At 41.7% G+C, this 22,401-nt stretch overlaps 1 protein-coding gene across 1 annotated transcript in view; it reads right to left on the bottom strand.

Annotated features, from left to right (window-relative positions):
• The window catches only part of LOC131131678 (acyl-coenzyme A thioesterase 2, mitochondrial-like), a 294,081-nt gene that overhangs the window by 20,893 nt on the left and 250,787 nt on the right, over positions 1-22,401 (bottom strand). The window lies entirely within an intron of this gene.

Genomic DNA, 22,401 nt, shown 5'->3' with positions numbered 1-22,401 from the left:
GTGTTCTATACTGCAGAAGCATTTTGATGCAAAACTCCTGTTCGATTGCATAACCTCGTATTACAGAAGCTCCAAGTACAGAAGGACGCCAACAGTTTCATCAAAACTGGAATTGCTGACAGACCGGGAGGAACCTGACTGGATGATTGATGTCTTAAGGGGATGCCATGACTTCATAGACCTGGTGGGTCCAGAGTGCTCCAGCGGTGTCACAGTAAATGTGTTCCAGAGGGACGAGTCAGTTAGGGACGCCAATGTGGAATACTACATTCACCATTACAGTACTTCATCTGCCTTGTATTTGTATTTTTATACAGTTAGTTAGGTCATTTTAATACTTGAAAATCCTAATATTCATTCATTCATTCATTCATTTTCTACCGCTTTTTCCTCACGAGGGTCGCAGGGGTGCAGGAGCCTATCCCAGCCGTCCCCAGGGGTACACCCTGGACTGGTCGCCAGCCAATCACAGGGCACATATAGACAAACAATTTGGAGTGGCCAATTAACCTAGAATGTTTTTGGAATGTGGGAGGAAACCGGAGTACCCGGAGAAAACCCACGCATGCACGGGGAGAACATAAACTCCACACAGAGATGGCCCGAGGGTGGAATTGAACCCTGGTCTCCCATCTGTGAGGTCTGCGCGCTAACCACTCGACCGCCGTGCCGCCTAAAATCCTAATAATGAATTTAAAAAACAATAAGCGAGGGAGTGATAAGTGAACCACGTTATTGGGAGGGATGACTGCGTATTATCCACAGATTTTTGGCATACCTACGTCTCCAGTCAAAGGTCACGGTCCATTTCACAGCTGACCTCCTCTACCAAACACCTCCTCCATCCCGTCACAACAAGCCTTCTCCGACCCCCACCACCCCCGACGGGACCCCTCAATGGGGCGCTATGGGCCTTTTCATGACACAAACCAGCTTTTCTCTGCCACATCTAAGTTTCAGGAAGAGTCAATCCGATTTTGGGGGGGATGTTGACGTTCCCACTGAAGTTAGACCTGCTTTGAGCAACATGAGCTGCTGTTTTCTGTTCAATAATCCACAGTTTGGCTTAAACATATGAAAGATATGAAAAAGTGGTCGTCCCCTTTCCTGATTTTTCATGTTTTTTTTACCATTTAAATGTAAATATGAGTTAAGTTCAAACCTCATCTAAAAGATGACCCCCCCCCCCCCCCACACACACACACGTGCCGTAAAGCTGAGGCAGACACAACCTGAGTATGCCTTCATTAAAGCATCCATTCCACACATACCTGGCTTCGGTGAGTGGCCAGTTTAGTGCCGTGTCTTATGTAAGGTAGCACCTGGGATCCTGGAGGCACGCAAGAAATGTGCCACATGACCAGGTGCTTTGGGGGGGGGGGGGGGGGGGATTTGCCTTAGACAAGCCCTTGTATTAAGTGTGTGCTTTAAAGCGGAGGGAAGGGATAAGAAAGAAGAATGGCCTGTAGTCGGAGTACAAGCTGTACACTGACTACTCTACAGTAAAGCATTAAGACCTTATCTGCAGGCTAACTCATTCATTCATTTTCTACCGCTTATCCTCACGAGGGTTGCGATGGTGCTGGAGCCTATCCCAGCTGTCAGCAGTGGAGCCAAGCTGATTGACAGACGAGTGCCGGCATTGTGTCTCCTCTCCGGGTACAGAAGAGGGAGTGGCCTGCATCTGCGGTTCAGAAGGCAGCGGATGCAGCTGAAGGGGCCCAACAGAGGAGGTCAAACCTGCGTTTTAATTCAGGTTTTCAGTTAATAATTCATTCATTTTCTACCGCTTATCCCAGCTGTCTTGGGGCGAGAGGCGGGGTCCACCCTGGACTGGTGGCCAGCCAATCACAGGACACATATAGACAAACAACCATTCACACTCACATTCATACCTATGGACAATTTGGAGTCGCTAATTAACCTAGCATGTTTTTGGAATGTGGGCGGAAACCGGAGTACCCGGAGAAAACCCACATATGCGTGGGGAGAACAAACTCCACACAGAGATGGCCGTGGGTGGGATTGAACTCGAGTGAGGTCTGCGCGCTAACCACTCGACCACCGTGCAGCCTGACTTCATTTCATAGTATTAAATCTAGTAGTAGTAAATTTACGACTCGACTCTAAGTCCCTCGTTTATCACGGGCAATTGCTCCCAGACCTGACCACGATAAGCCAATTTCTGCAAAGTAGGATTCAAAGTAAGAAGCCAAAAACCACCACTTCCACACAAAATAGGAGGAATTTTTTTTCCACTATGTCATGGGGGCTGAACTAAGGTCTCAATGAACATTACCAATACCAGGTGGCCAAAATACTACATATAAATTGTCTTTCAATATTTGTTGACAGATAATAGCCCATAATCAACCATCATAAACCGGGATAGAATGTTAACCACTTAACCACCAATTAACCACTCATCCACTGTGCAGCCCAGTACCAGAACTGACTTGACAAAATTGTAGTATTGACAAAATTAAATGATATGAAGTCTTCTATTATCTATTAGGGCCTTCAGAATCAGTAGCGCTGGCCCCCGCCACATATGCACTGCTAGCAATGGGCTATTTGTGTGTGTTATTGTAAAGCTGGGATTTGATGCAACATGTAGGCCAGGGGTCTCAAACTCAATTTACTTGGGGGCCACTGGAGCTAGAGTCTGGGTGAGACTGGGCCGCATCAGGTACCCCCCCCCGCCCCCCAAAAAAACGCATTTATTAAAAACAGAAAATTATACAAACTTTTTCAGTGCTTTGGTTGCGATTTTCTACAATAAAAGCTCTGATAAAACATTCCACTGTTCTCAAATATCTTCATTTTTATTTTTCTACACAAAATAAGATGAAAAATAAATAAACAAATCAAGAATAAAAACAATCAATCAATCAGTAATAAATAAATATAATAATAATAATAAAATGGCAAATAATAAAAACTTAAGAAACCACATATAGTTGGTGGGTAGACAAATTATTTTTTTCAGATTAAAATGAACAAAGCATTATTAGAACCCTGTAGATGTGACAAAACACGACTATAGTCACATTTATACTCTTTTTATTTACAACATATTGCGCAACTGCAGGGTCTTGAGACACATGCTAACTCGCAAACTAGAGAGCTAGCGACCTAAACGGTAGCCTCCAAGTTATTTCCTTTAAACTTAAATAGCCAAAAACTTACCACTTCCACACGGATAGGGAGGATAACTATTAACAGTTATTTAACCTTTAACATGAACATTAATCAAACGTAATCCTTTTTTCTGGGTACATGATACCATACATTAACATAACATTAAACTTTCATATCAAGGCGGGGGCCTCAAACTAGTGTCCTGCGGGCCACATTTGGCCCGCGGGCCGCGTGTTTGAGACCCCTGATGTAGGCAGTCGTACGTCGCAATGCAACAAGATTTAGTTTGTATTATTTCAGTCATCTGTTAACAATTTGTTAGCTTCCGATTATGGATCATTTATCAAGATCTCAGATTACAGCAAACAGTCTGACCACCTTGGATGCTGGCTGCAACACTGATAAGAAATGACCAGACCCGAGCAATTATCAGGTCAAATAATAGCGCGTCTGGGGATGCCAGGTAAATACGTAAATACGCTAAAATCTTTGCTTTTCTCTCCTTGCTCGTGATTTAATCTGGAAGCTGGATTACAGAGGAACAATGACCCTCTTTGGAACATTTAAACGGACACAGGCGTGTTCTTTGCCTAACTGGAAGGACATCAACCATAAAAGCTGCTCTCCTATTCTGTAATCTTCCTATCAAAGTCCCTGAACAACAGAGGAACCCGAGAGGAACTTGTACAGAGATCGGGAACGAGCTTAGGTGGGTATCGGTGTGGCTTTGTTAATTGATAACACGACCCCCCACATCGACTCTCATTCCGGCTTCTTGCACATTTCGTGACAGTTCGCTGGCTGCATTCCTGCTGAACCCGATCATCTGTGCCAATGGGGGTTAGCTCGTGCTTGGAAATACCACAGATGAATATTCACAGTCCTTCAGGTCTTTGTATTCTCAGGGCTTTCAAACGATCGCAACTGGACTGTTCGGACACACAGCAGTCTAGACTAGATTGGACGGTAGTGGTCTAGAACTAGAAGTCTAGAAGGAGTCATGTTTGGACCTGGTTTGGCTCTTTAATGACGATTTGCGTTGTATCACCGTCGTTAGCATCCCATTCAGATGTAATGATGGTCATGGACCCATCTGAAACCGGCTATTATATCTGGGAGACCCCCCCCCCCCACTTCAGAGATGGCTTCCCTCAGTCCTCTTTCAAACCATCAATCTTCTCCATGCAGAACGTTATCTTTCTCTATGAACTGAAGGTAGACCACAAGGACACAACCTGAAGAGTTAGCTCAGATCTATACTGGCTCTTGGACCAAGTTCTCTGGTCCTATCTAATCTGGTGTGTGTCCCATCTAGTATTTGGTCCCTCCTCTGCATCCTCACTGATGGGCCCCCAGAGACCACAGTAGTCATTGTAGTTGATATTTTCCCAAATGATAACCGTCTCTGGCTCCTTCCTCTTCAACGACCCTGGCATCGCTCCCAATGACTGTGATTAGCATAGCTGGCATGTCAACATGGAGGTCATCGCTATTCCCGTTCTAATCCCATTCATTTTTCTGTCGTGCCACAATAACTCACATTACGTGCACGGACGTGGAGCATTTCAAAGGGAAGCAGTGTCACCTTTTGAGACGTGTGAATGTGTTTAATCCGGAATTACAACCCCCCCACCCCCCTCCCTCCTGATGAAGATATTAAAGTTGAATCAAAGGTAAACTGTATTCTTTCATTAAAAAAACAGACTGGGATCAAAAGCTGGCCACCATGGGAGCAGAACCAATGACCAGAGCTGGGACGGCCTTCCGGGACCTCTGTCACTGGGAATGAAACGGTGTCGTTAAGTACATGGGAAGCTGGAAAATTGAACTTTTTCCATTGCAGCTCAACTACTATTGACACTTAGCGTTGGCAAAAGCAAGTACTGATATGATAGGATAGGCTTTTTAATGTAATACAATGTAACCAAAAGCTGTATAACTAATGATAATACTTTGTTTTAGCCTTATATATGTATATATTTTGTATATAAATAAAAATATATACAATTACTGAAGCCTCTTGAAGTCTTTTCACTTTTCTAGTTGATGGGGGTGGGGGGGTGGGGTGAGATATAAAAACTTGGCAGGTCTGTAATTGGCGTAGGTGTATTTGGGTGTTTTATCTTATCTTATCATCTTTAACCAAGGTTCAAGTACAAGCATCTCACCCCCCCTCCCCCTCCACCCAAGCTGAAGAGGCAGTGATTACCTTGTCAGCTCCCCCCCCCCCCCCCCCACCCTAATGGAGCAGACGCACGAGTGCACGCTTGGGACTATCTCCTCTTGGTCCGAGCCGCTCTCAACACGCAGTAGCAGGAAGTGTTTCGATTCCGATGCGTATGCCAACTAGGGATGATATTGATCACCCACTCATCAATATCCGGTAATTTCCATGAAAACCACATGATCGGCATATGCTGATGAATGCCTTTCACGATGTCATGGATGATAGGAATGGGCGGCATTCAACCCTGATGGGAGCATCCCTAATGGCAACACAAGATGCCCATTCCAAGGCTACAAAACATTCCAAATGACCGGCTTATCCTGGCATTATGTAATCAGTCTATGAAGGAGAGGGGAGGGGTCACACTGGACTTAAACAGTGGATCATCTCTGTGTGGAGTTTGCATGTTTTCCCAGTGCATGCGTGGGTTTTCTCCGGGTACTCCAGACTATAAGCGGCATCCACGTCATAAAATGGCGTATTGAATCAGACAGTCCTTTATTGACAGGAGCCAATCATGAGCTATAAGAAAAGTCACAAGGAGCTTATCAACCCATGGCAGGACGTCATTACTCAATATAAGAGTGTCATCGTATATAGAATGTCTAAATTCATCGCACAGCTGCTTAACACTCAAAAGACAGCTAAGAAATATACAAGAAAGTACCAATACCAGTTTAAAATAAAACTTCTACCCAAAATGCATTATTGCCAGGTAAAAACAGTTAATTGGCCAATTAAGTAATTCTTTTGATTTTAAACTGGTACTTGGCTGCACGGTGGTAGAGTGGTTGGCGTGGAGGCCTCACAGCTAGGAGACCCAAGTTCAAGTCCACCCTCGGCCATTTCTGTGTGGAGTTTGCATGTTCTTCTCGTGCATGCGTGGCTTTTCTCCGGGCACTCCAGACTATAAGCGGCACATCCACGTCATAAAATGGCATATTAAACCAGACAGTCCTTGATTGACAGGAGCCAATCATGAGCTATGAGAAAAGTCCCAAGGAGCTTATCAACCCATCGCAGGACGTCATTACTCAATACAAGAGTGTCATCTTACATAGAATGTCTAAATTCATCACACAGCTGCTTAACACTCAAAAGACAGCTAAGAAATATACCATTTTAAAATACAACTTCTACCCAAAACGCATTATTGACAGGTAAAAACAGTTAAACTGGTACTTGGCTGCACGGTGGTTGCGTGGTTAGCGTGGAGGCCTCACAGCTAGGAGACCTGACTTCAATTCCACCCTCTGCCATCTCTGTGTGGAGTTTGCATGTTTTTTCTCCGGGTACTCCGGTTTCCTCCCACATTCCAAAAACATGCTAGGTTAATTGGCGACTCCAAATTGTCCATAGGTATGAATGTGAGTGTGAATGGTTGTTTGTCTATATGTGCCCTGTGATTGGCTGGCCACCAGTCCAGGATGTACCCCGCCTCTCAACTGAAGAGAGCTGGGATAGGCTCCATCTGTCTGTAGTCAAGGTGTAGGCCTCCATCTCCATCATTCATAGTTTTGGTTGCTAGGTAGGAAATCCAATCCATAAGCAACTGAATTCATGTTTACGTTTGTCATTTCAACTTTTGATGGACTTATTAAGACCTACTATTTCTGGGTTTGGGTTGAACCATTGAACCCACATCAGGGGGTTTATATTTCTTCATCCTCCCCTGCAGCCTTCCTAAACAGCTCGCCAGCGTACATCTCGGATATGGAGCGGTATTAGATTTTATTAAAGGTGGGTTCTGTGCTGTGGAAGCCCCCTTCTGATATAAGATCAAAATGTCACATTCCGCCCTTTGATGTCGGCGCTAGTTTACCCCCAAGAACATTATATGGAAAGGAGGAGGAAGGGAAAACAAGCGTGGCGTAATTACGGGAGAAGTCATTTCTCCTGACTTCCTGTTATTGAGAACACGCCGCAAACAGGCTGATGGCACGGTATCAGGCACATTAACCACGTTTCCTCTTCCACTTTGATGTGCGGAGAAACAGCCGCACACAAACACAATGGAAGTGGAACAGGAATAAATGATGGCGGGAGGAACCGCTCGGGAAATGAGGAGACATTCGGGACATTCCGAGTGAAAAACAAGGGGACGGATGGTGAAACTAAAACTTGAATGGGTGTCTTCTTCTTGAACTGTTCCTGCTAAATTGACCACAAAATTCAAGCATGGGGGGGTTCCTATGTTTGGATCTGCTTCAGATGTTTTTGGGATACGGCTGCAAGGAAAAGAAGCCGGTTCAAGTCTGGTTCATGGAAAACAGCAGGCTTGGAATAACCCTCCAAAGTATGCAACTAAAAATGACATTTCTGTAGCTGGTAATCTCCGACTGACCACCTAAATAGAAAATTATACATCACACACAAAGCGTAAGTGAAAAATAAAAAGAAATATTATATTTAACCCAGAAATGGATATGTTTGCATATAACATTTCCCTCGGAGTTGCGGTTCTCCTCTGCTCCCTGGATGCTGTAGCGGCACGCAAGCTGTAATTTGAAGGCAAACACGCTATAAAAGTGGGATGTTCCACTATTATTAGTGGTGACAATGTGAAAGCTCTGCATGACGACCGTATTAAAAGGAATTGATCACAAACTTTGCTTTCTTGAGAACAAATAATCCCCAACTATTTCCAAAACAGTCCACCGAAATAATGACAACATGGCCGTCAGTCTGTTCGGTTCCCTTCGTTTCCTTTCATGTTTGAAACATACACGGCTCAAAAGAAGGCAACACGGGACACCTTCCCGTGGAATGAGGCAATCTTTGGGGGACAGGTGTTAGGACATGGATGGGCTGCGGTTCATTCTGACATTCTGTGATGGACATCGAACGTTTCCTTATGCATGAGACCTTGACTCATGGTGTCATCTTAAATAGAAAACTAAAATCATCACACGGCAACTTAACATTCAAAAGGTAAATACGAAATGTACAGAACAGGTACTAATACCATTCATTCATTCATTCATTCATATTCTACCGCTTATCCTCACGAGGGTCGTTGGGGTGCTGGAGCCTATCCCAGCTGTCTTCGGGCGAGAGGCGGAGTACACCCTGGACTGGTCACCAGCCAATCACAGGGCACATATAGACAAACAACCATTCACACTCACATTCATACCTATGGACAATTTGGAGTCGCCAATTAACCTAGCATGTTTTTGGAATGTGGGAGGAAACCGGAGTACCCGGAGAAAACCCACGCATGCACAGGGAGAACATACAAACTCTACACAGAGATGGCCGAGGGTGGGATTGAACTCGGGTCTCCTAGCTGTGAGGTCTGCGTGCTAGCCACTCGACCACCGTGCAGCCTGACTTCATTTCATAGTATTAAATCTAGTAGTAGTAAATCTACCACTCTACTCTAAGTCCCTCATTTATCACGGGCAATTTCTCCCAGACCTGACCACGAATTTCCGCAAAGTAGGATTCAAAGTAAGAAGCCAAATACGACCACTTCCACACAAAATGGGAGGAGAATTTTTTTTCCCACTATGTCATGGTGGCTGACTCTATGCAGTATTAAGGTCTCAATGAACATTACCGATACCTGGTGACCAGAAAAGTACATATAAATTGTCTTATTTATATCTGTCAATTTATTTGTTGACAGATAATAGCCCATAATCAACCATCATCAAAAATCATTTATGAATCAACAATTGGTAAACCGGGATAGAATGACGGATGAGATGATGGCTTTTGAGAGTTGATATTATATTTACTTAACATAGGTGCATAAACAAAACTATGCATCATCATTGTTGGTAAAATTGGATAAAACTCTCGTCGAAAATAGTAATTCAGATGTAACTAATTTTGGGTTAGCATCCCTATGATTTAAATATTATACCAGTATTACCATCAAGACTGCAAAGCCAGATGCGCCATTTCAACGGAATAGGTGCTAAACTGTTTTTCATTCAACGTTCCGCTAAATTAACTGTGCAAAATATGCTTCCCCACGAAACAAAATGCTCAGTCACAGGGCCAGAAACGTGAGTGCGGTGCTTGTGTGGGCAGCGTGCATGGAACAGGAAAAGAAACAGGGAGGAAAAAAAATCCAACTAGTCAAAACAAGTTAAACGACACCTTATGATGCAGATTTATATGCCTGCTTTCATTCAAATGAGACAACTTACTCAAGACTTTTTGCCATAAAGTTGGATTAAATCCCTCAATAAAATTAAACATATGGGATGTATGTAATAGGTAGTCCCTATCAATGGGTGATCATTTAAGATGATCGACGAACTGGTGTAGCCAATCACGGCACACAGCCTGACCCTTCCAGACAATTATGTCACATTGTTGGATAAAAATGTAATGGTAATGGTTTAATTTCATTTGAACATGCATCAGATTACAATTGAGTGCATCCCATAATCAGTTCACAGTTCCACATGTCCAAAAGGAGTAGGAAGAAGCAAAGCTTATTAAATCCTACCCCTCCATCTGGTACTTTTACAATCAGTAACTGTTACATTTGTTCACTTCCTGCTTTCTTAATATAATTTATTATTTTTTTATTTTATATATTTTTTTTATTATTTTGTATTTTTATTTATTTTTTGTCACATACCATTATATTTTTTTCATTTTGTATTTTTATTTATTTGTTGTCACATATCATTATATTTTTTTATTTTTATTTTGTATTTTTATTGATTTTTTGTCACATACAGTTATATTTTTTATTATTTAGAATTTTTATTTATTTTTTATATATTTTTTATAATTTTTATATATATTTGTTTTATTTTTAATTTTTATTTTTATTTTATTACATTTGTTCACTTCCTGCTTTCCTAATATAATTTATTATTTTTTTATTTTATATATTTTTTATCATTTTGTATTTTTATTTATTTTTTGTCACATACAGTTATATTTTTTATTATTTTGAATTTTTATTTATTTTTTGTCACATACTGTTATAATTTTTTTATTACTTAGTATTTTTATTTATTTTTTGTCACAAACCATTATAATTTGTTTCTATTATTTTGTATTTTTATTTATTTTTTGTCACATACCGTTATAATTGTTTGATTTTATTTTGTATTTTTATTTATTTTTTTGTCACATACCGAAGTAGGAGGTGATATGAGCATAATGCCATAATGGGTACCATAGTAAGTGTCAATATAGTGATATATATAGCACATCATGACTGGTTCAAGACTCTTCATCCTTGTATTTAGCAAACATCAACTGCTTGTATTGTTTCTTGAATTGGCTCATGGTTGTGCATGTAATACAAATAAAAAAAGCTAATCATAGAAAATAAAAGGATGGATCATTAGAAACCCTACAAATGGCGGTCCTTTAACCGTCCAGTCCAATGCTAACGTTATAAATATCGTCTGAGACGTGCGTCTAATCTGACATTCTTTGGATTCCTGCTCCCATCCAGAAAACACCAGTGGGGCGTTTTGAAGTGGCATTTGATTTCCTGTCTGATAGCATCTGATGAGTCTTCCGTCTATTGTCGTTCTGCTCTTAGAGCTTCTTTCAAGTGTGGTGGCGTTAGAAAGAAAACACACGGCCTTTATTAAATATTATATTAGATATTATTACAGTAGAGACTTCTAAATATGTTTTTTTTTTTTGTTGCTGTGGTGTCATCCACCAGAAGAGGAGACCACCCTGGCCAAGGATGAAAGACTAAACACGGTCCAGTCTGCGGCAGGACCTCCCTTCACCACTAGAGGCTGCGATGAGTCACACAGCAAGATGCTGCTTTTCCGGTTGCCATGCCAACATAGTGTAGTCTCTTAATAACAAGAGGCTTTCTGCTTCCGTCTTACTGCTGCAAGGAGCTAAAGAAGCTTGCTAAAGCGTCCTGCTAGGACTGCATGTGAAACCGCTTTAGGGATAATTCCTTCCTTTTAGGGCAGGGGTCTCAAACTCGCAGCCCGTGGGCCGCATTTGGCCGCTAGTTTGAGGCCTCCACCTTGATACCAAAGTTTAATGTTGAAATGACAGCTTAAAGCTGTGTGCACACCGGACACAATTAACATGATTTTGCCCCGCCCATACTGTTACCCTACCCTGTTACCCCGCCCTGTTTTGCTTTGGATTAGCAATGAAGCTAAAGGCTTATGATGCTAGGTACAAATAAATGCAGGAAATGATTTGGAATAAAAACAGAAAATACACGCCAAGATAAAGCATCTCATCAAACATGTTGTTAAAGTTACCACGCTGCTCCCAGATGGAACTGAGTACGATGCTAACTTGCTAATTGGGTCAAATTATTAAGTTTCATTAATGTTCTTGTTAAAGGTTAAATAACTGTTAATACTGTACATTTGAATCTGAAAAAAATAATTTCTCTACCAACTGTATGTGGTTTCTTACGTTTTTCTTATTTGCTGTTTTATTATTATTACTTATTTATTACTGATTGATTGATTTATTGTCTTTATTCTTAATTTGTTTATTTATTTTTTTTATCTTATTTTGTGTATAGAAAAATAAAAATTAAGATATTTGAGAACAGTGGAATGTTTTATCAGATATTTTGGTGTGGAAAACTGGAACCAAAGTACTGAAAAAGTGTAGGGTATAGCAGAAGCAAAAGCATTGAAGATAGTTTTTTTTATTGATTTTTTTTTTCCAGTTTTTAATAAATGCGTTTTTTTTTTTTTTTTTTAAACCTGATGCGACCCGGCTTCACCCAGAACCTAGCTCCGGTGGCCCCAAGGTAAATTGAGTTTGAGACCCCTGCTTTAGGGATATCGAACACACTCAAGGACGGTCAGTCAGTCGGTCAGTCGGTCAGTCGGTCAGTCGATGTTGGCTCATAATAAAATAAAAGGATAAAGGATCATCCTGACCTTTTCCAATGAGGAGGGTGTTTTGGTAGCATGGCTCTTCCCGTTTATTCCAAGAATGCCTACGACCTCCTCCGAGGGATCCCGATGGGAACTGCGTCGCAATAACCTGGATGACGCAAAGGCGTGGACCATCTTCTCTGGTTATGAAATGTTGGGTAACTTTATGTAAGAGCAAGGATGTACGTTACTAAGCATTCCGGGGGGCAAACAGGACTCCAGACCCAATCAAACGATCATGTTAGCTGATGGAGGAAACCTCTCGGTTGCTAAATCTGCATCAAATCCATTCAGTCCAGTGATACCAATGATTGTTTACATTTGGTAGAGATGCTTCACCGTGTCACCTCAAGGACGGACCTTGTCCAATTCCGTGGCTTCTCCTCGTTGCACTTTGTTTGTTTTGACATCTCTAAGGAGAAACATCTAAACCATGCAGATTAGAGGAGCGCCAATAGAGCACCATTTCAGGCGAACACGTCACGCTGTTCTAATGTCAGGGACACCGGCTGCTCTTCACATATTTACCCCAGGAGCCTTTTTAGTCCGCGTTTTGGATTCCATCTTACTTCCGCTCTCCCTTAAGCACCTTAAACGCATGGAAAGAAGCGGAGAAGCTAAACAGGATTGGTTGGTTACTTTGCTGAAGGGAAATACTGAGAAAAAATGGTCCAAATGAAAATGGGATTTAATCGCTTTGGTTCTTTATCGACATTCCTTATCTGTGTTTTCCACTTTTCCTGGAAGGTTCAAAACATTCATTGATATCATGGCAAAAAGATGAATATTTATACTGTTTTTATGTCACAATGCAGGAGCAAATGTTATTCATCGTCAGAAATATGTGAAATAGAATAAATAAATAATATAAAATAAATACAATTACATTAATATATTACATCATAATTGACTTTAATGCAGCATTGAAATGTTTTTTAATCCAATTTTTATTATTTTTATACATATTTCTAATTTTTGCAATTGTTGCAAATGAAGCTCATCAAGTGGCCAAAAATACAATAAAATATATGTTGAATTGAAATTTTTAATATGCAATTTTGTTGATGAACAATTATAACACATAATAAATAATCCAGGCGGCACGGCGGTCTAGTGGTTAGCACGCAGACCTCACAGCTAGGAGACCAGGGTTCAATTCCGTGCATGCGTGGGTTTTCTCCAGGTACTCCGGTTTCCTCCCACATTCCAAAAACATGCTAGGTTAATTGGTGACTCCAAATTGTCCATAGGTATGAGTGTGAATGGTTGTTTGTCTATACCAGGGGTCGGGAACCTTTTTGGCGAAGAGAGCCATGAAGGCCAGATATTTTAAAATGTGTATCTGTGAGAGCCATATACATTTTTTTAAACATTGAATGCAATAAAATGTGTGCATTTTTATGTAAGACCAACAGTTTTAGATATAATGGGCTCTAATTGTGTAGACCAGGCACACTACTCCACACCAATGGGGTGTGGCCAGCACACTTGCGTGAGCAGGGCAGTGTCTAATAATAAATCAAATACTTGTTGCCATTAATACAACTTCTGCTGCTGCATAGTTTTGCACCGTACTCCGTAGACGTATTTCATTCTTTTGTCCATCTTTGTCAGAAGGCTTGGTTCTGCAGCTTTAGCTATTTGACTAAAGGAGGAAAGTTTACATTTACATGTTTTTTTGACATCTCAATGACCGAGGTAGACTACAGCATTACACAGTAATAATCAAGTTTTGGTGTTTGACCTGGAAAATATCAGGAAAGATGGATATGGTTGGCCGTATTTCAGCAGAATATAGATGGATGAATTAAAATGCATAAGAAAGTTGTTGATTTTGAATATTATTTTTAACAGTCATTTCTGTGATGGTTTACTTTAAAATGTTAGCAAAAATACATTTTTATTGTGGTAAGAAATGCTTGAGAGCCAGATACAGTCATCAAAAGAGCCCTACCTGGCTCCCGAGCCATAGGTTCCCTACCTCTGGTCTATACGTATGTGCCCTGTGATTGGCTGGCCACCAGTCCAGGGTGTACCCCGCCTCTCGCCCGAAGACAGCTGGGATAGGCTCCAGCACCCCCGCGACCCTCGTGAGGATAAGCGGTAGAAAATGAATGAATGAATATTGGGTAATAAAAGTGTTAATTTGACTATAGGGGTGTTATGTAATGGCTACAGGGCTCTAATAATTATGAATGTGAGTGTGAATGGTTGTTTGTCTATATGTGCCCTGTGATTGGCTGGCCACCAGTCCAGGGTGTACCCCGCCTTGCGCCCGAAGACAGCTGGGATAGGCTCCAGCACCCCCGCGACCCTCGTGAGGAAAAAGCGGTAGAAAATGAATGAATGAATGAATAAATCATCCAATGGAGAAAAGAAACAATTATTGCCACAAACAAGTTCATATATATTGTATGTTCATTATTTAAAAAATATTATGAAATGGTATTTACATTGAATTGAAACTGTATTTTGAAATATTGCAATAATCAGGTTAATCCCACCAACAGCATCCCACGGGGGGCAAAATCCCCACCCTTGGTGCTAAATGATGTGCTCTTTTTGTGTCTCTTTGGTACAAAAACGGCTTGACAAAAAGCGGCGGGGGGGGGGGGGGGGTCTGACCGAACAAATCCAACCTGCACCCCGTGTCTCACGTTGTGGATCAAAGCGGAGGACGTGACGGCTTTTGTGTCGTAAATCCTGTTGATATCGACACAAACGTGACCCCTCTGACTCCCGCTGCTGTAAAACGCCCGGCACACAATCCGTTCACAAATGGTCTGACGCCGTGAGGACGGGGGGCTGCCAAGAGATGCTTTGGAGAGCTCCTAGAAATAAGATGGAGCGGATTGGCCCCTGGAGGGTTTTGGGGCGTCCCATCCAAATGTTTATGGGGTAGATATGCGATGTAGGAGCAAAAACACAACCAAGACAGGCGGGCTTGTTTGTGTTTCACACGCCAAGAAGAAGTGTGGTATTTATGCAGCACATAAACGGATCCAACACAGCTTTGGTGTCCTCCAAACACTCAATCAAAGAAGGGGGGGGGGGGGTTAGGCCCGCCTCACACTTGAAACATGCATTTCTGTCCCATATCAGCATGACACGCTTAAGTGAATACTTGTGAAATCACACAACTATTTTGACGTCGCAACATCACCCGAGGGGCTTGGGGGGTAGGGGTGGCGTGGGGGGATGGAGGGGGGGCTGCTTTCACGGGATGAAGGGTGAAAGGTCAATTTGCCTGACATGCTCTCAGTGACCCACATATGCTTTAGCAGCTTAGCATGCGCTGATTGACACTAGCATTAGCGCCTTAAACATCATACTGCAGGTGTGTCCAAACTGCGGCCCGAGATTACATTTTTTGTTGGCCCTTGGCACATTCATTATTAATGACATATTATATTATTCATTTCATTCATTCTTTTTCCTCACGAGGGTCGCAGGGGGTGCTGGAGCCTATCCCAGCTGTCTTGGGGCAAGAGGCGGGGTACACCCTGGACTGGTGGCCAGCCAATCACAGGGCACATATAGACAAACAACCATTCACACTCACATTCATACCTATGGACAATTTGGAGTCGCCAATTAACCTAGCATGTTTTTGGAATGTGGGAGGAAACCGGAGTACCCGGAGAAAACCCACGCATGCACGGGGAGAACATGCAAACTCCATCCTAAGATGGCCAAGGGTGGGGAAAGACAAAATAAGAAGCCAAAAATTTACCACTTCCACACAAAATAGGAGGAGAACTCATTCATTCATTCATTTTCTACCACTTATCCTCACGAGGGTCGCATACTCACATTCATATCTTTACCCGGAGAAAACCCATGCATGCACGGGGAGATCATGCAAACTCCACACAGAGATGGTGGAATTGAACCCTGGTCTCCTCGCTGTGAGGTCTACGCGCTAACCACTCGACCGCCGTGCCGCCCCATATTATGTCATGCCAAGAAATATTTATTATTGTATGTATTTTGTATTTTAGATACTATTAAGACGGGTAATGGCTAGTAGTTATTTTAGAGTTAGGACACCATGGAAAGATCCCAGTCAGATCACGGACAATTCATACTCAACAAGCAGAAAAATTCAACCTAGCATTTTTCTAAAATGGTGCATTCAGGTGCATCAAAGTTGCCGCTGCATTCAGGGACACTTGTAAATCACAGACACGGGTGATATTTACAAAGCGAGCTGCTTATACAACAATAAGACCATGTTGGAAAATGTTCTACCTCTAACAGACATCAATATTAAACAAAACCTTTGGACCGATACTACTACTACTAATACTACTACTACTACTACTACTACTTTTTCATGATTGGTCAACCTTCCCCTTCAATTTGTTAGGAAATGAATCCTGAGTGGACATAAAAGTGAAGCTTAAATCTGGAATAAAATATACGTAGGAAGACAACTTATCTATTTATCAGCGCTCATGTCAAACTTCATCATAAATACACATTTCACCCAAAATGACTATAATATGAATGAATTATGGTCAATATTTCATAGTTTGGTGGAGTTCATATGAGTGTGACGTTCACGTGACTGTCGGTTCATTATTCCTAATTTCCATTCTCCTTTCTATAGGCGTCCGATCGACGGACACGGCGTCACGGTTAAGGCTAGAACGCCATCAATGTCGACGGAAACCTTTTGTGGAACAGTAGACGTCCGCCATGGCGATGACAGAGACGCTATTCTCCTTATTACAAGGCAGCGTAGCATCAAATTGATTGTGAAGCTGTTTTGCAACGTTTATGCTAGGTTTTTGTAATCCTTGACACCAGACAATGGCGGTCTGTGTGTATATCAACATGGAAGACCTTCTCTTTTGCCTGGGGTCCTTAGTCTGTGGTCATAACCCTGAAACAGCGCCCTGCGTTACCCTCAAGTGCTCGGCATCGCACCGTCGCTCAGCTACTTCATCAAGACGGCTGCTGGCGCTACGTTGCTTTTTATCATCGCTATGTTGGATCTACTTCTTTAGGATTAATCCACTTCTCTTAGAGGGGGGGTAATGGCAGATACAAATGAGATTTATTGACGATTATTTATCAAAATAACGCTAAGATTTCTCCTCAGGCCACACAGAGCCGGACTTGGGCCTCAGGAGCTAATCGGGTTTAAAAAATGTTTAGCATTTGCTCATGATGGCAACTTCCAGCTTAAACTCCAAACTTCCATTGTTGGCCGTAATACGCCTTTAAAGTCAGTAAATACGCTTTGGCAGACCCCCCCAAGGTTTGTTATGAGGACCTCAGACCTTTTTTTTCTAATCTCTTTATCTTAAGCCCATCAATGTGATGTTGACATTCAGTGCCAATTGAAAGTCACAGAGGAAAGGGAATGACCCGCCTTCCTGTGCTAGTATTGGACGGTTTCCATGCCAGTCATGATAGTGGGACTTCTGACTGTTCCTGTTATGGAATACAGGTTATTTCTATGATTTGGGTCTGGGTTTTAGACTTTATAACACCATGGCACGGCACGGCGGTCGAGTGGTTAGCGCGCAGACCTCACAGCTAGGAGACCAGGGTTCAATTCCACCCTCGGCCATCTCTGTGTGGAGTTTGCATGTTCTCCCCGTGCATGCGTGGGTTTTCTCCGGGTACTCCGGTTTCCTCCCACATTCCAAAAACATGCTAGGTTAATTGGCCACTCCAAATTGTCCATAGGTATGAATGTGAGTGTGAATGGTTGTTTGTCTATATGTGCCCTGTGATTGGCTGGCCACCAGTCCAGGGTGTACCCCGCCTCTCGCCCGAAGACAGCTGGGATAGGCTCCAGCACCCCCGCGACCCTCGTGAGGAAAAAGCGGTAGAAAATGAATGAATGAATGAAGACCATGGCAAGGCTACTGGGATGGATGCTAGTGCCCCCCCCCCCCACCCCCCATTCCCCCGCCCCCATCTAAGGAGGCATCAGTCGTTCGCTCATGCACTAAATTGTTCCTGAAAGCTCTTCTCACTCCGATCCTCCTAACCTGGTGGCCATGACGAGGTCAGCGGAGACCTTCAGGCGTGTTGTTAGCATGACCAAACAAATTATCCATTCATTCATTCATTTTCTAACGCTTTTTCCTCACGAGGATCACGGGGGTGCTGGAGCCTATCCCAGCTGTCTTTTGGGCGAGAGGCGGGGTACACCCTGGACTGGTGGCCAGCCAATCACAGGGCACATATAGACAAACAACCATTCACACTCACATTCATACCTATGGACAATTTGGAGTCGCTAATTAACCTAGCATGTTTTTGAAATGTGGGAGGAAACCAACGCATGCACAGGGAGAACATGCAAACTCCACACAGAAATGGCCGAGGGTGGAATTGAACCCTGGTCTTCTAGCTGTGAGGTCTACGCGCTAACCACTAGACCACCGTGCTGCCCCATATTATGTTTATCAAGAAATATTTATTATTGTATGTATTTTGTATTTTAGATACTATTAAGACGAGTAATGGCTAGTAGTTATTTTAGAGTTAGGACACCATGGAAAGATCCCAGTCAGATCACGGACAATTCATACTCAACAAGCAGAAAAATTCAAACTCGCTTGCAAACATGCAAACTCCAGAGATGGCCCCGGGTGGAATTGAACCCTGGTCACCTAGCTGTGAGGTCTGCGCGCTACGAAAAAAAAAATGATTTTTTTCATTTAGCTATGTGAACATTTTATGTGGAAAATATTACGGATGTCTGATAATAATCTGTTGATAGTGGTATCAGATTTTTTCCCCCCGATCACAAAAAGCAACTACATTAATTATATGTACGGAACTTTAGGAACTTTTTACAAACAAGTGCCTCAAGGTATGCTGGGAAGCCCCAAAACGTTCAAGTCCAAAAGAACAACTACATGCTCTGAGCTATTTTTAATAAGATTGGCTCAGTCGTCATGAACGCCTCTTGCTGTGTAATACTTGATGCGACCCCGCCCCACCCAGACTCTAAGTGGAGCTAGAGACCCCTAGCTCATGCCGATGTTAAAGGTTTCAACAAAGGCGTTTGGTTAAATGCTAGCCCCGCAGGTCTGGGCGTACCTTCAACGTGGTCTTCAACTCTGAGAATGAGCCCCAAGGTCCTTGCGTGGTTCTTACGGGGTCTTATATACGGTCTCTGGTGGAAGGACCCAAGACGCCCGAGGAGGGATTTCAGACAGACCAACCAGGAAGAATCCAGAAGCCTCCCAGGATATTTATGTACACAGCGGAGGTATGCTAGGAATGTGTACGTGTCAGGTGACCTCTCTATATCTCCAAATAAGGTCAGCTGACAACTGTTTATTGCCGCTTTTTCCCAGGTCACCACAGTTTGTGTTTGGTATTCCGAGGAATGTGTGCAGGGCCGTAAAAAACGATGGCCGCTGTTGGAAATTCGCTATAAATTATACGCTCATGGCGAACATAAAACGTCCGTAAGAACCTTTGGGGTTCGAACGTTGCTGCCTCGCTCTTTCACATTTTTGGATGAATGAGTGATTGCTTTTTCATGGTTGATGATGGCCTATTATTAGTCCAAAATATTGAAAGACAAGACATAGCTAGTATTCTGGTCACTAGCCATCAGTAATGATAAATTGATGACGTAGCAGAAAAAGCTCCTCTCCCGTCTTGTGTGGAAGTGGTACATTTTTAGCTTCAATCTTTGTCCTTCACAAATTTGTTCCAAACCGTTTACAATAATGAAATCGGATGCTAACTAGCTATGATTCAAGCTGTAGCTGTTTTTTACGTCCCTGCAGAGATCCCGGAGCCTGTGAGTTGTGTAATGTTGTGTAATGTTGTGTAAACAAAACCAGCAGTAGTGCATAATGTAAGTTAGGTCTTATTAGTGCTTATTATGTCCATTATGTTAGGTAATATGAGTGTAAAGGTGACGATAGGGGTGTTATTTCAAGTCTATAGGTCTCTAATAAGGTTTTCTATGCTCCAACTATAAAAATATATAAAGCATTTGTTCAAATCATGGGCAGAAACTCGTGAAGCTGAGCCAAGGGAAGTTGCCACGGCGATAAGAAGTACGCCAAGAAATGTACTCTAGGGATTGTAGATGTACTTCATCGTACAGTAGTTCTACGATGGATATTATCACTTATACTACATACTACAGCATGACTGTATGCCTTGAAGAGGACCTGGTCCAATCTTATCAAATCAGCAGTCCCACCAGATGATTCATAACAATACCATGTCTATGACCCGCCTCTTCCCACTGTGCTCTGGAATGCCGATGACACAGAAGCCCACAAAAAGAAGCTAGCACACCGTGACCTGACAAAAAAACTGAAGATAAAACCGGATAGGAGAACATTCCAAAACACTATGAGATACTTGAACAGTAAATCGGCACACATTTTGCCGTATTTGCAATGCGGTCCCAGGAAGAAGGAACAAGTTTATTTATAAATAATATTATAATAATATCTATTTATAAAGTTTATTTACATAGTCCTTAATCACAAGAGACAATATATATATATATATATATATATATATATATATAACTCATATATATTATATATAATATATATATAATATGTAATAATATATAAATATATATATATTTATTATATATTATTAATAATATTATATTATATGTTATTGTATATATATTATATATATATAATATATCATATATATTATTCTAGTATTCGTGTACAGTGGAACATATAAAAACCGCTCAACCTCAAGTTACTTTTTTCCCATAAGAAAGAATGTCCACAATTTATATGAACGGTATTGGCAATATTATTTTGGGGTACAGCACGGCTTCACTCTATCATGGTTTTTCAAAAAGATATTCATAAATATTAGTCAAAAATTGGGTATTTAAGTGAATTGTATATATTTTTCATAAAGCAGAAAAATCGCTACATGACCTAAAATGTAATAAGAAATACAGTAAACCTCGGATATATTGGACTCGGATATATCGGAAATTCGCTCACAACAGACAGATAAAAAAGAACCGATTTTTTTGTAATGCATTTCCAATAAAAATTCATTGCATGTATCGGATTTTTTATAACGGATTTCGCCTATTTCGGACAAAATCTCCAGTCCCGTTCCAATTTCCCTCGCATATATCGGATGGCCGCATGGTGTCTTTCTCCTGGCTCAAATATAAAAGTGAGTGACGTCAATAATACTAGCACAGCCGTGAATGAGATCTTAACCACACTATTTGGAAATAACGTAGGCCTGACGGGCGTAACAGGGCCTAGCTTAATTAACAATTTGTTATGCTCAGAGTCCAATAAAGTTAAATTCTCATTACCTTACGTCTCTTTTCATTTCCCAGTCCAGGTACATTGGAAACATAGTCAAGGAAGTGCCTTTTTATAACGGATAAAATCCGAATTACGCATATACCGGATATAAATCCGATATATGCGTAAAACGGACATTTTCCGGTATACGCATATAACGGATTTCGCTTATATCGGACAAAACCAGTGGGAACAATTGAATCCGATATATCCGAGGTTTACTGTACAAGGCATTCAGATGATGCATTCAAAGACATTGTGATGATCCGTCGTATTCTACACTGGCCACTAGGTGTCATTCATGTTATTGTAATGTTCGGTGAGACACACAAGCACCAGACTTGATTGCCGGAGCAAAGTAGTATCTCACAACAGCATAATCCCTGATACAGGAAGTTGTTGCAGTGCTAAATCTCAACTCTGAACTTCCTGTCTGCACCCCACTCCGTCTAATTGATGTCTTAAATGGCTTCTTTTCCGTTATTATGCCTACTATATATATATTGGGCAATACAAGTGTAAAGGTGACTGTAGGGGTGTTATTTAATGTCTTGAGTGCTCTAATATTAGAAATCATATTCAGAAGATCCTAAACAGGTTTTCTATGCCATTTTATGCTACAAAAATACAAATAAAATACAATAAAATAAATAATCTATAGCAATTTACCCTCTGGTCCTTTTTTGGAATAACACTCAACAAAATATACACTCTATAAAAATATAATATAAACTTTTTCCATGTACACAAAAGGCCTAATTATCGCAAATATAGTTCACAAACCAGTAAAAACGTGTTTGTGATAATCCATCCACCTCACAGATGTGGCATAACAGGTGGGCCTGAGGCTGGCCACAATAAAAGGCCACCTCAAAATGCT

This window comes from Doryrhamphus excisus, linkage group LG11, assembly GCF_037039965.1.
Source record: "Doryrhamphus excisus strain RoL-2023G ecotype Guam linkage group LG11, RoL_Dexc_Guam_v1.1, whole genome shotgun sequence".
Lineage (NCBI taxonomy): Eukaryota > Metazoa > Chordata > Actinopteri > Syngnathiformes > Syngnathidae > Doryrhamphus > Doryrhamphus excisus.
This window is presented reverse-complemented; position numbering and strand designations above follow the sequence as displayed.